Source organism: Mobula birostris, chromosome 6, assembly GCF_030028105.1.
Source record: "Mobula birostris isolate sMobBir1 chromosome 6, sMobBir1.hap1, whole genome shotgun sequence".
Taxonomy (NCBI): Eukaryota; Metazoa; Chordata; class Chondrichthyes; order Myliobatiformes; family Myliobatidae; genus Mobula; species Mobula birostris.
The window spans coordinates 138,711,943-138,728,020 of record NC_092375.1 but is presented as its reverse complement, the minus strand read 5'-3'; the positions used below and the strand labels follow the sequence as shown (position 1 = coordinate 138,728,020).

Below are 16,078 nucleotides of genomic sequence, written 5' to 3'. Positions count from 1 at the left end.
CCACAGGACTGAACACCTGAAACCAACAATTTCAGATAACCAGACATTTCTGTTTGTGTAGACTTAGTCAGTTCTGATGTAATGTCAGCCACTGAAAACATTAATTAACTGTTCCTCTTTCTAAGCCAATTTATGGGATACTCTTTTATTATAGATTCCTAGCAATTGCCGTGTTCTTCATCTCAGCTCCAGCGTTTTTCGTTGTCCTACCACTCTCATTTGTTTCCCTCTATTTACACAAATAAACAAGCAATCAACACCACCTCCAAGTCAACGCTAGTTATACTGTGTAAGTTTGGGTAAGTTTGTTCTTAAACTCTGAGAAACCTTATTTCAGTAGTACAGAAAGGTGTTTAAGCTTTGATCGTATGTTTCTTGACATGCAGTTTAATTATTTAATATATTTCTTCTGTGAATACACCCAAAGTGAGGTGCAAGGAGTTCTTCTGACATCAGATTACAGAAACAGTGCAATGCTTTGTTTGGTTTAATTATAGGGTGATTGTTTTTTAACACCATTATAATTGAAGTTTTGTAGACTAAGTTGTTATTGATTGCCATCCGGGGGATGATGACAATTATTTTTATGTACACAGCTTACACCTTCTCATGACTAAATATTTCTCTACGAATTTTCAACTCATTTGAATGAATAAAGAGCATTGGCTCCCAGCTGTTCTGGCACTTGGGCATCTGTCCCCAAGTACTAGTTTGAATCCTTTTTCCCTTTTTATAGGGCTGCCAACAAGTAAGAAATGCACTGTTGTTCCAAGAGCACAACTGATGGCATATATAGCTGAAGAAAAGCTTCACTTCACATTCACAAATATCACAGTGCTGACTAGTCACTTCTACCTTCTAATTGGTAGAAGAACAAGTATGTTGGGTGAGAACTACACTTTAAGTGCTAGAGTGAGCTGTGTTAATTGTTTTTGCACTAAAACCTTTTATTCTCTCCCCTGCCCAACCTCCTCTCACCCCTCCAAATAAAGAATTACCTCAACTCCAATTCCAGCATTTGGCTGAGGCCTAATCCCATTAGTTAAAGAAGAAAATACTTTAAGAGCAGAAACAAATGTTGGTCGGCATTTTAGGGCTCTACAGTGCTATGTAAAAGTATTCAGCCCCGGCCTTTTGTACATATAAGTGAGTATTACAATCAGGAATTTTGATCAATTTAACTGAGATTTGTTAATTATATGCTCCTTCTTTCACGAAAGAAGATTTGCCTATTCCTTCTTGCAAAATTGCTCAAGCTGTGCCAGGTTAGTTGGGGAGCAGTAGTGGACAACAATCTATAGGGCTTGCTAGAATGTTCGATTCAGCTGTCAGGGCTCTGACTGGACTACTCAAGGACATCAGTTTTCTTCATTTGAAGCCAGTTCATGGTTGTTTTAATAACTGTCCTGCTGGAAGATGAACTTCCTCCCCAGTTGAAGCTTTCTGGCAGAGGGTAGCAGGTTTTTATCCAGGATCTCTCTGTATTTAGCAACATTCATCTTCCCATCAATCTTGACCAGATTTTTGGTCCTTGCTGCTCAAAAACATCCCCATAGCAAGATGCTACCTCCACCATGCTTTATAGTAAGGATAGTGTTATCTGGCTGATGCGCAGTATTAAATTTATGCCACATGTGCTACTTAGTGTAGAGGTCAGAGAGTTCCACTTTAGTCTCATCCAGATGTTCGTCCACATCTTTAGAGTATCTTCTAAGTGAAGCTTTGCAAAGTCTTGACAGGCAAGCATAAAAGTTATTTTTTAAGCCAGGGCTTCTTCCTTGCCACTCTTCCATAAATGGCCTTCTTGTGCAAGGCCTTAGAGATTGTGGAGCCATGAACTTCATCTCCCTTTGCAGCCACTGACTTCTTTATTATCATTTCCCTGACTTGTCTTGAATGTCTTCATTTTGGTTTGGCCTGTTGAAAATCTGCTTTTCTGTTGGACCATACGGAGCGAGTGGGTATTTATTGTTATGAATTCATCGAAAAATAGTGATCCTCTAATTTTCTACATCAACAAATTGGGTGAGTTGGTAAGGTAATACCTTTATATTGCACCTGAGGAAAATTAGGATAGTAAATATAAAGGAGCTGACTACTTTTTCAGCCTCACAATTTTGGTTTATAATTTTTAGTAAGTTATTGACAAGTTTTGGAATATCTGCTTTGCTTTATTTTGTAGATAAGCTCAAAAAATCCTACTTCAGTATATTTTAAATTTAGAAAATGTGACAGTAAAATATGAACTAGTTGTGGGGGTGATTACTTTTACAAACCACTGTAATTATGTTTGTTGCATACATTATTTTTTAAAAAGAAGAGCAGAATAAAGAACTACTTTAGTGCTGCTGTGTGTTCAGATACTTTGCTGCACCAAATTGACTTTGATTTGTTTCCAGTAAATTGTCATAATGGTCATTACATATGTTTGCATAATTTTCAATTGTCTACCTGTCAGTTTTGTCACACTGAATGTAAATTGTGTTCTGGTATAGCATTTACCGTAATTTTTCCAAATTTATTTTGGGGCATACTTGGAATACATTTTAATCTGTTTTTGTTATGTTTGCTAACTGTTCTAATTTTATATGCTTTTCCACATAAATAATTTTATGTAGTCCTATTTCATTTACCATAATAACATTATACATTATTAAACCACCAATAGCACAAATGGAAACCTATTCTCCAATTACAGTATGGACATAAAGCATCAACTGTGAATGATTGCCTGTTTTCAGGCATCTGTATAAAACAACAATTGTTTTGTTGAATTGAATTGACTCTGTTACTTACTCATGTATATGAAGAATGTAAAAATCTTTATGTTATGTCTCCATCTAAATGTGCAATGTGCAATTCGTAGTAATTTATAATAAATAGTACGTACAATGGGATAGTTAATATAATATAGAAATACAGTTGTGTCAGCATGAGTTAAGCAATCTGATGGCCTGGTGGAAGATGATGTCCTGGAGCCCGTTGGTCCTGGCTTTTATGCTGCGGTACCGTTTCCTGGATGGTAGCAGCTGGAACAGTTTGTGGTTGGAGTGACTTGAGCCCTTTTTTCACACCTCTCTTTGTAAATGTCCTGAATTATGAGAAGTTCACAACTACGGATGTGCTGGGCAGTCTGCGCCACTCTTTGCAGAATCCTGCGATTAAGAGAGGTACAGTTCCTATACCAGGCAGTGATGCAGCCAGTCAGGTGCATCTCAATTGTGCCCTGATAGAAAATTCTTAGGAAAGAGGCACTGTGTATACATAGTTGGTATGTACAGACCACATGAGATCCCCGGTGATGTTTATGTTGAGGAACTTAAAGCTGTTCACCCTCTCAACCCCAGATCCATTGATGTCAACAGGGGCTAGCCTATTTTCATTCCTCCTGTAGTCCAGAACCAGCTCCTTTGTTTTTATGACGTTGAGGGAGAGGTTGTTTTCTTGACACCACTACGTCAGGGTGATGACTTCTTCTCTGTAGGCTGCCTTGTTATGATTTGAGATAAGGCCAATCAATGTAGTATTGTTAGCAAATTTAATTAGCAGATTGGAGCTCTGGGTGGCGATGCAGTCATGGGTATACGGAGAATAAATTAAGGAGGGGCCTTAGTACACAGACCTGTGGGTCACCTGTGTTGAGGGTCAGAGGGGCAGAGGTGAGAGAGCCCACTCTTACCACCTGCCGGCGACCTGACAGGGGGTCCAGATTCTAGCTACATAAGGCAGGGTGAAGGCTGAGGTCTCCGAGCTTCTTGTCGACCCTGGAGGGATTTATGATGTTGAATGCTGAACTGTAGTCCAAGAACGACATTCTCACATAAAGCATCCTTCTTCTTCAGATGTGTAAGGACGGTGTGTAGAGCTGTGGCTATTGCATCATCTGTCAATCGGTTGTGTTTTGGTAGGTGAATTGTAGGGGGTCCAGCGTGGGTGGTGGCATGCTGCAGATGTAGTCCTTGACTGGCCTCTCAAAGCATTTGGTTATTATTGAGGTGAGTGCAACAGGATGCCAGTCGCTCGGACATGTTACCTTGATCTTTTTAGGTTCCAGAACAATGCTGGATGTTTTGAAGCAGGAGGGCACTGGACAGTGGGAGAGGGAGAGATTGCAAATGTCTGCAAACACACCTGCCAGTTATGCCGTGTACATCCTGATTATCTGCCCTGGGATGCTGTCTGGTCCCGCAGCCTTACAACTGTTCACTCATAGGAAACGCCTGCATACTTTGGCCTCAGAGATGACCAAGCTACCGGTCACGTCATCTGCAGGTCTCCTCAGGGGCTCAGTATTGGCAACAACGAATTGAGCGTAAAAAAAAAAAGTTAGCTCGTCTGGGAGAGAGGCAGTGAAGTTGGAAACTCCACTGCATTTAGTTTTGAAGTCTGCGATGGTTTGCAGACCTTGCCATAAGCTGCCTGTGTTGTTGGTGGAAAGTTGTGTCTGAATCTTGCCTCTGTATTGTTGTTTCGCTGCCTTGATGACCTTGTGCAGATCATAGCTGCATTTCTTGAGCTCCTGCTGATTACCGGCAACGTGCTGCTCGCACAGAATTGTTGATCCAGGGTTTCTGGTTTGGGTAGACCCTGACCAATGTCTGGGGGACAACATCCTTGATGCACTTCCGGATGAAGTTTGTGACCCCATTTGTGAACTCGGAGACATCTTCATCATGGAAGATATTCCAGTCGACATCATCAAAGCAGTTCTGTAGCATGGAGGACCAACAGAGGACAGTTTTAACAATGGCAGCCTCTTGTTTCAGCTTCTGCCTGTTCTTTGGCAGCAACAAGTCGGAGGAATGATCTGATTTTCCAAATGAGGGGGATGAAGGAGCGATTTGTAAGCATTGCGGAAGGGCAAGTAGCAATACCAAAAATACTATTAGCTTGTATTCTGTTAAGTTGAAAATAAAAATATGCTGTGAATACAGTCCTTTCCAGTTCCATTAGTGTATTTGCTTTTTTATTGTATTGCAGTGAGACTTACAAGAATGTATTTATTGCATTTCTAATCCTGGATTTGGTAAAGATAAATTGGAATTGAGCAACCTCATTTGAGTTTCTTGATGAGGTAGCAAAGGGTGATGAATGTAATGCTGTTGATGTATGTGTGGATTTTCAAAAATTTTTTAACATAAACATGTAAGAACTAAATTAAACTACTTGGTTGCTTTTGTCTACTGTTCCATGTAGTAAGATCTGAGCCAATTTATTTTACTTGCTCCATATCCCTTGATTCCCAATATCAAAATCCCAACAATCTGTGTCTTGCATACATGCAGTTATTGAGCCTCCACAGCTTCCTTAGGTAACAAAATGATTCACTACCTTCTATGTTAAGATGTATTTTCTCATCTGAGTCCTGAATTGCAGATCTCTTTTGAGGAAGTTCCCATTCAAGGGAAACACTAACCCTGCTTCTATCCTTATAAATATTGTCATAATTGTTTGTTTCAATGAAAACACCTTTCAAATTCAAGTATAGGTTCTATCTGCTTAATCACCTTATCACCTTTCCTTTTCTGACAATTACTCCTCCTTCTCCCAAATCACAGAAATCAATTCAATGACCCTGAAATATGTTCCCTCTATGTGTACACTGAGTTCTAGTGCTCTGCTGAATTGCTATCCATGGATCTGGGTGTTTACAGGGTAGACTGTGTATTACTGGGAGTGTTGGTAAACATCATTCATTCCTCCTGCTTGCCATCATTTGGATTGTATTTGGTGTGTTGAGTTCACGAGTAGTGAAACTTCAGTAGGTACTGTGTATCTGGAGCTGGGATAAGTACTGATTTTCTTTCGGTCGTTAGCATGTTATTTTATATACACTCAGTGGCCACTTTATTAGGTATACCTGCTCGTTAATGCAAATATCTAATCAACCAGTTATTTTGTACAAACTCATGCATAAAAGCATGCAGGCATGGTCAAGAGGTTCAGTTGTTGTTCAGACTTAATATCAGAATGGGGAGCAGGTATGATCCAAGTGACTTTGACTATAGAATGATCGTTGGTTCCAGGCGGGGCGGTTTGAGTATCACAGAAACTGCTGATCTCCTGAGATTTTCATGCACAACAGTCTAGATTTTACAGAGAATGGTGCAAAAAATAAAAAAAATCTAGTAAGTGGCAGTTCTGTGAGCAAAAACAACTTGTTAATGAGAGATCAGAGGAAAATGGCCAGACTGGTTCAAGCTGCCAGGAAGGCAACACAAACTCAAATAACAAACAGCATCCCTGAACTCAGAACACATTGAACCTTGAAGTGGATGGGCTGCAAGTGCAGACCACGAACATACAACCACTTTATTAGATACAGGATGTACATAATGAAGTGACCACTGAGTGTTTTTGTTAATGAACATTTACATTGCTTGTTACTTCGATGCATGTGATTCTCTAGACCTGTAAGTTAAGCTGACAGTTATATTGATACATGACTAGTATGAACAAGATATGCAGCTTGAGCAAGCCTTCGACTCATGAATACCAAAGTCAGGGATGTGGGTGAGTAGATGTCTAGAATCAGAGTCAGGATCATGGGTAGTAGTGCTGATAGCTCTGCTGCTTCAGTGGTAGTCATAAGCTGCTAGCTACTGTGAATGGTAAATATTTGAAGTTTTCAGTCTTCTGTAAAACTGCAGTAAATTGAAATCAAATTGCACTTGCTTTCTCAAGCTAGAACTTGCAAACTGAAACTTGCCAAGAAATTTTGTATCAGTGAAGGGGTTGGCTACTATAAGCAATTGCAGTTTTAGTGCCAGTGCCGCAGGCCTTGGGAGACGTCCATGATTTTTTGTTATTCTCTGGAAGTCTGTTCTTTTCCCTAATGGATAAAGAAGACTTAATGTTTATCCAACATGGGTTACAAATATAAAACTTGTATACTATTCCAGGTGCATTTTCACTAGGGTTTTGTAAAATTGCATCAAATGCATTTACTGCTGTATTCAAATCCTCTTGAAGTAAATGTTCTTCTTAATTGATCGCCACAGTTCTTGCTTTCAGTTTCCTTCAAGCATTCATGTACAAGGACGTGCTCAGGTCTTCTGAACACCAAGTCTTCTTACTCTTTCTCCATTTATAAAATACTCCATATTTCTGCGTTTTCTACCAAATGGTATTCTTAAGTAAGCCATTTTACAGCATCTCATATAAAAGGCGAGTTATGACAATTAATGCTAATAGAATAAAAGAATCTGGAAGATAAAGTGACTTGGAGACAAAGCATGGATTGTTGTAAATGGTGCATTGTTAAAGCTAGAGGAAGACAGATAGCGATGTGTCCCAAGGGTTGGGGTCAAATTCATGGCTATTTTTGATATATTATTCATTTGGACAATAGAATGCAGAGGAAAATTTGCTGTTGTCACAGAGCTTGGAATTGTGTAAGTACTGAGGAGGATAGTATTAGATTTCAGGAGCATTAGAGATATACTTGACAGACAAGAAATTTGGAGTTTTTATGGAGAAAGAACTGCTAAGTAGTGCACTTCTGTCTGGAAGAATCCGAGGCAATGGTATTGATCAGTTCATATTTAGAAAAGGGTTGCAAGAATGACATTTTATGGCACATTGAGAATATAGTAATAGATGGGTTCATAAGAAGCTCCAAAAAGTATAAAGTGAGTTTTCTTTTGAATCTTTTAATGTACATTGTTAGGTCACAGCAAGATTCTTGTGTCCAAATCAAAAGGGCCCTAAAAGGATGCAGTAAAGAATTACTAGAAATTTGCTGGGATTGGAAAAGTTTATTAGATTATCACAAGTGTGAGGCATTTCACCTATGCAATTAGACTGGAGAATTTGGCTCATTCTTGGAACAGTTTAGAAGAATTTTGCTAGAGCAATAGACAATCATGAGAGGTTTAGCTGTGATAAATACATAGAGAACAGTACTAGATACTTCAAGGATAAGGATAATTTTGGAGTGATGATGCTTCAAGGATATGGATGGTTTTGGAATGATTGGCAAAACATTTGAGGACAAGCAAGAAAACACTTTTCCACAGTGAGTAATTATGATAATGAATGCACTGTCTGAAAATGTGGCGGCTACGAAATCAGTTATGGCTCTCAAAAGGGAATTGCATAAATAGTTGAAGATGGGGGAAATCATCAGTTTAATAATAATCAAGTTTATTATCGCTGACATATGTCATGAAATTTATTGTTTTACGTTGCAGTACAGTGCAAACAAAAACAACGATGCTAAATATTAAAAAATAATAAGTGAGCAAGGGTTTATGGTCCGTTCAGAAATCTGATGGCAGAGGAGAAGAAGCTGTTTTTAAAATGTTGAGTATGTGTCTACAGGCTCCTGATAGTAGTAATGAGAAGAGGGCATGTCCTGGATGGTTAGGTTCCTTAATGATGGATGCTGCTTTCTTGAGGTGTTGCGTATTGAAGATGTCCTCAATGGTAGAGAAGGTAGTGCCCATAATGCAGCTGACAAAGTTTACAACCCTGTGCAACCTCTTATAATCCTGTACATTGGAGGCTTTGTATCAGGCTGTGATGCAAGCCGTCAGAATCCTGTTCACCGCACATTTATAGAAATTTGCAAGAGTCTTTAGTGACATATCAAATCTCTTCAAACCCTTAATGAAATATAGCTGCTGGCGTGTCTTCTTCATAGTTAATCAATACATTGGGCCCAGGGTGGATCTTCACAAAGGGTGCTGACACAAAGTAATTTGAAGCTGCACACCTATTCTACTGTTGAGTTCGAGATCACCAATCTTAGACGTTACAGCTCTCGCCCTCAGCAGACTGTGAATCCTTGGGTTCATCCACGGCTTCTGGTTTAGACTCATCCACGCAGGTCTTGATGAAATTCGTGGCAACTGTGTTCTTGATGGATCCCTAAAGATGGTACAGTACACAGATTCAAAGCACTCCAGTAAGTGCTCTTCTGCCTCCCTTAGCCCATACCTTTGTAGTTCTATTTCTGGTGCTGTGGTCTTCAGTCTCTGCCTGTATGCTGGAAGTATGAGTACAGCCAGGTGATCAGATTTGCTAAAATGCAGGCTTATGATGGACTGAATTGCTGTACAAAATGCAGAAGTAATTTCTTTTGTTTTTAATTTTATTTTTATTTGGATTAGGTATTCATAAATATCATGTACTTTTTTCACACATATAACCTTTTCCATTTTTTTATATGTATAAAACTACAATTATTTATACATTCTTAAGTACACATTGAGATGATATAAAAGGAAAATAAACATTTAAATAGATAATTATGTACTGTGGTAAATCTAACCTATTAGGCTAAGTAATGGAATTAGTTGTTAAGAAAAATGGTAATAATAGTTTCCATATAACCCTTCTGGACCATTTCCACTGGTCCAAAATGTTGTATATAAGCCTATGTATCAACCATTGTAGGTGTTTATATCCTAACTTGTTCATGCTTGCTCCTGCCCGCAGACATAATTATCCAATCCCTATGTACTTATTTACTTAATTTTTTCATTTTTTTATCCCTTTCCCAAATCTTTCCCTTTACTTGTGTTAATTCTCTATTTTCCAAAAGAAAACAAAAAAAACAAACATTTAGACTAGGGGTGCTTACGTTAGCAATATTACGTGTTGATGAGAAGAGCAGTATAAATCATTAGGAGAGTCATCTAAAGTCTGCTCGCATTGGGGTTATATATTCAATCCATTTATTCCAGTTTTGATAAAATTTTTCTTTTTGAGTTCTCAGGGAGTAAGTCAACTTTTCCATTTTAAATATTTCCAAGATAATTTCATACCAATCTTCTAATGTAGGTGGTATTGGATTTAGCTGTTTTCTAGTGATTGATTTCTTACTCGCCGCTAAGAGGGCCTGCAGCAACTTTATATCTTCCTTCTGTTCAAGAAACAATACATGCCCCAAATACAGCGTCTCAAAGTTCAGAGGTATCTGGGACCTAAGTACCTTAACTAATGTTCTATGAATACCTTCCCAAAATAGACTTAATTTAGGGCAATCTCAAAAAATATGAAAATGATTTGCCTCCTTGGAGCTGCACCTTCTCCAACACATCACATTTGTATCTTTATATTTTTCCTGATATGGGGTCTTGAAGTATCTTATAATGTTTTTCCAACAATGTTCTCTCCAAGTCAAAGAATTAGTCGAGGACCATTGAAAGCTGCAGATTTCTCCCAAGCCTCCTCTGAAAGTACCAACCCCGCTTCTTTCTCCCACTTCTCTTTAATATACAGTGTATTTACATTTTTAGCATGGGAAAGTGCATTATATAATCGAGAAACTGATTTACTAGGTATTGAACTGCAAGCCGAATTCAGAATCTTGAAAAATTCTAATTCTACTATTGATAGGTCTGTATATCTACAACTCTGGTTAACATAGTTTCGTACTTGAAGGTACCTAAAAAAAGTCATTATGTTCTAGGCCATGTTTGTGCTGCAGGATTTGGAAACTTTGTAATACTCTTTTATCTATAACTGAGAGGTAGGTTGTAAGACCTTTCTTTATCCATAGCTCAAATCTTTTATCTCCTCTGTTGGGAAGGAATTCGGTATCATATGCACACCATCTAAAGAGTTTTAACATGTTATTAATTCCACATGAATTAACCACCTTCTGCCATACTTTTAATGTAAGATTTATCCAAGCGTTTTAAAATTTTTCCAACTGGGCCATCAATCCTTTGTCAGCTATTGAGGCCTGAAGAGGAAAACTGTCAACTAATCCAAATTCTATTTCCTTTCATCTAGCCTTATATTCCCTATTACACCAATATAACAGAGGGGTTATCTGTGAGGCATAAAAATAGTTTCTCAGGCAAGGAAGAACCATACCTCCTCCTTCCTTCCCTAACTGTAAGGTGTTATATCGAATTCTAGGTTTCTTTCCTTGCCAAATGAAGCGGGAAATCCATTTGTCCCATTCCCTGAATTGATTATCATCCACCTCCACCGGTAAAGTACGGAAAAGATACAATAACCGAGGAAGAATATTCATTTTTATAGTATTTATCCTTGAATTTAAACTTAAAAAGGGGATAAGATTCCATCTATGCATATCTGCTTTTATCTCTGAGATTAATGGCCCATAATTTACCTGTGACAGTGTTGAAAGATCCTTCGGCAGGGTTATTCCTAAATATTTTAATGATTTAGCTTCCCACTTAAGATCATATGTATCCTGCAATTTTTTGGATGGTGTATAATTTAGGGACATAACCTACGTTTTCTTTACATTTATTTTATAACCTGATATTTTCCCAAAGTCATCCAACAGTGTAAACAATCCTATAAATGATTTTTCTGGTTCACTCAGATAGACCAAAACATCATCTGCAAATAACGCCACTTTCTGTTCAATCCCTGCCACCTTGATACCTTTTACGATTTCGCTCTGTCTTATTAGTTGGGCAAGCGGTTCAATATATAGCGCAAAAAGGAGAGGAGAAATTGGGCATCCCTGTCTAGTGCCTCTCTCTAAGATGAAGGAGTCAGAGAGGTCCCCATTTATCTTAATTCGGGCTGTAGGGCTGTCATATAGAGTCTGAATTACTTTAATAAACTTTTCTTGAAAGCCGAATCTTCCTAACACTCTGTATAGGAATGCCCAACTAACCGAATCAAAAGCTTTCTCAGTGTCCAATCCTACTACCATTGTCTCTGTCTCGTTCTTATTAACCTGTTCTAATATGTGCAGAGTTCTCCTTATGTTGTCCTGTGTTTGTCTTTGTTGAATAAATCCAGTCTGGTCTAAATGGATTAGGCCAGGTAAAAGCTTTTCCAATCTGCGCGCTAATATAGATGTAAATAGTTTGTAATCTAAATTAAGAACACTAATTGGCTGATAATTGCCACATTCTAGTTTATCTTTACCCTCTTTAGGAATAACTGAGATAATCGCTTCTCTCCAGGAAGGTGGAGTTTCTCCTCTCTGCAAGATCCAATTAAAGGTGTTAAGTAGTAATGGGGCTAACTGTGTCTTCAGGGACTTGTACCACTCTGAGGTAAACCCATCAGAACCCGGGGACTTTCCAGTCTTTAACCTAGAGATGGCCACGTTCAGTTCTTTGACAGTTACTGGTTCTAATAAACTTTCATTTTGTAAATCTGTAAGTTTAGGTAGATCTAAAAAATTCAATACACTGTCTATATAGGGCTCATTGGGGGCCCAGGGTTGGGAGTACAGCTCTCGATAATATGTTTAAAAACTCTCTTGAATTTTCTCTATTGTACTCTCCACAAGCTTTGTCTTTGGATTCTTTATTTTATGAATTGTATTGTCTGCTTGTTGTTTTCGTAATTTATATGCTAATAATCTAGCTGATTTACCTTCTACTTCTTATTTTGAGTTTCCAACGTATAAATATCATCAATTTCACTTTGCAATTTCCTAATTTCCTGTTTTCGATTTGAATTACTTTTATTGCTATCTACAACTTGAAGTTGCTTTAATTTTCCTTGAAGGTCTGCTAATTTTTGTGCATTGATTTTTTTCATGTGAGTGGTAATGGAAATAATTTTCCCTCTCAGTACAGCTTTCAATGTATCCCATAAGATCACTGGTGATGTTTCTCCCGTGTCATTAAGGTCTAGATATTCTTTGATTTCTCCCCTTAATCTCTCCATTACTTTCGGGTTATTGAGTATATGTGAGTTTAGCCTCTATAGTGTTTTCCTCATTTTCCTTTCCAGAATTAGAGACATAGAGACTGGGCTATGATCCGACAGATCAATTGTTGCAATATTACAGTTTTTTATCCTGAGTCTATCTGTATTAAAGATAAAGAAATAGTCTACCCTTGAATAGGCTGAATGAGGAAAAGAGTAATATGTATAATCTTTACTAGTAGGGTGTAATTCCCTCCAGACATCTATAATTCCCAACTCCTCCATCAATGAATTCACTTTCCGAGTCAGAGGTTTATTCTGAGTAACTATTCTTGAAGAATCTAATATAGGATTTAATCTAATATTAAAATCCCCTCCACAAATTACTACCCCTTGAGAACTGACCATTAGGTCAAAAATGTGTCTATAAAATGACCATTCACAACCTGGAGGAGCATAAACATTCAGCAATGTTATTTCTGTACCTTCTATTCTTCCTGTGATTTTTACGAACTGTCCTTCTTTGTCTCTAGTCTCTGAAATATGTTCATAATTAAGAGTACTTGATATTAAAGTAGCTACCCCTCTTTTGTGACTCAATTTATATGATGAATAAAATACATGCTTAAAGCCCATTCTTTTTAATTTTCCATGTTCAGATTGGCTCATACGTGTTTCCTGGAGGAAAGCTATTTGTGCCCTCTCTTTTTTCAATTTAGACATAATCTTATTTCTTTTAATTGGATTCAAAACCCCATTAACATTATAGGAAATTATTTTTACCAATTCAGTTTGCATTTTTCTCTAGTAGAAAAAAAAACACTCTCCTTTTCTAACCAAACAGTAAGCAATCCCTTCTCAACAGTAAACCAAGACATATAACCACACCCTAGACATTTTTGAACGTGCAACATTTGAAAATTTTTCCTGACTTCCCACAGTGAGGCCTGAGCACCGACCCGCCTCAGTTCAGAGGGATAACTTCTATCTTCACCCTGTGTTAGAGGGCCCTCAGCAGTTTGAATAATCATAGAGAATTTTCTCCTATTTATGTCTCGACCATATTGCTATCATTCAAGTTATTCCGTCTAGTTTATTTTCAGTTACCAGTTTTCATTTTACCTTTGAGTCCGATTTACTCTTTTCAGTCATTTCTCTTAATTAATCTGTGTTCTCTGTACATTCGCGTCTGAATATTTGCAGCTTTTCCTTGTAGTTTGACACTCTGGTTCGTGTGGAGTGTCCTCGCCGCACTAACTGCCACGACTTCTGCCGAATCCTCTCCAGTAGCGACTCCGGTTGGGTGATAACTTTAATAGGTAGTCCCCGGTCTGCCAGGTCCAATGTTGCCTCCTCCACTGTAGCGTAAGTTTTTGTCCCTTCGTCGTAAAAGACTCTCAGCCGAGCTGGATACAGGGTCTGGAATCTGATGTTGTTTTCCTTCAGGACTCTCTGTGTTTCCGTATATTCCTTCCGTCTGGCAAGAATCCCCGGTGCGTAGTCATGGTCTAAACTGATTTTACAGTTGTTCCACATGAAACCTTTCTTTTGCCATGCCCTTTTAAGCACCTCTTCCTTCGTTCTGTAACTGAGAAATCTGACCAGAATCGATCTGGGCTGGGCACCTGCTGGGGGCTCTGGTGCCAACGCGCAGTGAGCTCTTTCTATCTGTAGGTCTTTTGCGGCCGGTATATCAAGGTTCTCTCTAAGTAGCTTCTCCATGAAGGGAATCATCAATCCAGGTTTACCTTCAGTTCCTTCGGGAACTCCGTAAATCCTCACATTTTCCCTTCTCAAGCGGCCTTCTTGATCTATTAGTTTCCACTGGAGCTGGTCTTGCAGCTTCAGCATTTCTGCTATCACCTCCTCTGCGTTTTGTAGCTTCTCTTCAATTCTAACAGTCCTCGCTTCGGCTTCATCTATCCTCGAGTTAGTTTTTACTATTTCTCCTTTAATATCTTCCAGCTGTTTGCTGTTATCTTGTCGGAACTCGCGAATCTCTCCGAGAATCAAGGACAGAGTCACCGATTCCCCCTCATTATCTCCGTCCTGGCTTGCCGTGGGGGAGCTAGGCCCGTCGCCTTGCTGCGTCTCTTTATGTTTATCAGCCTTCGGAGCGGACTTTTTAATCTTGTTCTTAGACATCATCCTTGCCCCTTTTATTAATATAGTTATGCAATATTAAGTATTTGTCTAAATTCGATTATGGGGCAGTTTACCTTCTTTTTTGTCAAGAGACCTTTTCCTTACGCCGCCATTCCCTTGATGACCGCAGAAGTAATTTCAAGAGCTGAATAGCAGCTTCCAATTCAGAAATAAAAGGAATTCCCATTACTTTTAATATATATGTACAATTCCACAGTCTTTCTTTTATTTTGTCTTATTATTTTGGCAGCATCTTCTGCTGAAGAAACAACTGATGCAACTTGACCTTTAAAGCTCAGGCATTCCTACACTTTCCAAAATCATTCAGCAATTTTAAATTCCTCTGTGTTATTTCAGAGGACCCAGTACATAAGAGCAGTTACGATAAAAGCACAGCAGCGCCTCTACTTTCTTAAGAGTTTGTGAAGATTCAGCACAGCATCTAAAACTTTGACAAACTTCTATGGGTATGTACTGGAGAATATGTTGACTGGCTGCATCAGAACCCTGGTATGGAACGCCAATGTCCTTGAACGGAAAATCCAACAGAAAGTAGTTGCTACAGCCCAGTCCATCACGGGTAAAGCCCTCCACCCCATTGAGTTTATCAATACAGAGTGTGTTGCAGGAAAGCAGCATCCATCATCAGGGACCCTCACCATTTATGTCATGCTTTCTTCTCACTGCTGCCATCATGAAGAAGGTACAGGAACGTCAGGACTCATACCACCAGGTTTAGGTACAATTATTACCCCTCAACCATCCGGCTCTTGAACCAGAGGGGATAACTTCACTTATCTTTACTTGCCCTATCAGTGAACTGTTCCCACAACCTATGGACTCACTTTCAAGGACTCTTCATCTCATGTTCTCAACATTTAATTGCTATTATCATTTTTATTTAATTTTTCTCAGCTCAAGTTGGTAAAACCTGAGGTATGGGCATAGCGAAGCACACTCATTTGTCAATTGCAGGAACTTTTGTACTATTGTATTGGTGTTTAATATTGTGGCTTACTGAAGATTTATATAGTTATTACTGTGTAGCCCTAGTTGTTTAATGCTATTATGCAGTGTCTTTAGGATGATACCAGTTATAGGTATTACTATCAGGACAATGTATACTGATCATAATGCCTGGCCTGCTGAGTTCCTCCAGCATTTTGTGTGTGTTGCAATGTATACCATGTTGATGTTCCAAACTCTTTTAATTTCCTCTTTCAATTCACCATATTTCTGGTGTTTTTCACTTAGCGATTTCTGTAAGTTGTGCGTGTTTGGAATGGCTATATCTATTCTTGCTTGCTTATCCTGTATTATTATATTCAGATCG

The 16,078-nt window shown here is 38.5% G+C and overlaps 1 protein-coding gene across 7 annotated transcripts in view; it reads left to right on the top strand.

Moving 5' to 3' along the window:
* The window catches only part of hdac4 (histone deacetylase 4), a 498,261-nt gene that overhangs the window by 115,633 nt on the left and 366,550 nt on the right, over positions 1-16,078 (top strand). Inside the window, exon 2 of one of the 7 annotated variants that reach the window (XM_072261460.1) lies at positions 155-299. The exons of the other annotated variants lie outside the window; for them this stretch is intronic. The gene's annotated coding sequence lies outside the window, so the exon portion shown is untranslated. The remainder of the gene's footprint in view (positions 1-154; positions 300-16,078) is intronic. 7 annotated transcript variants of the gene reach the window in all.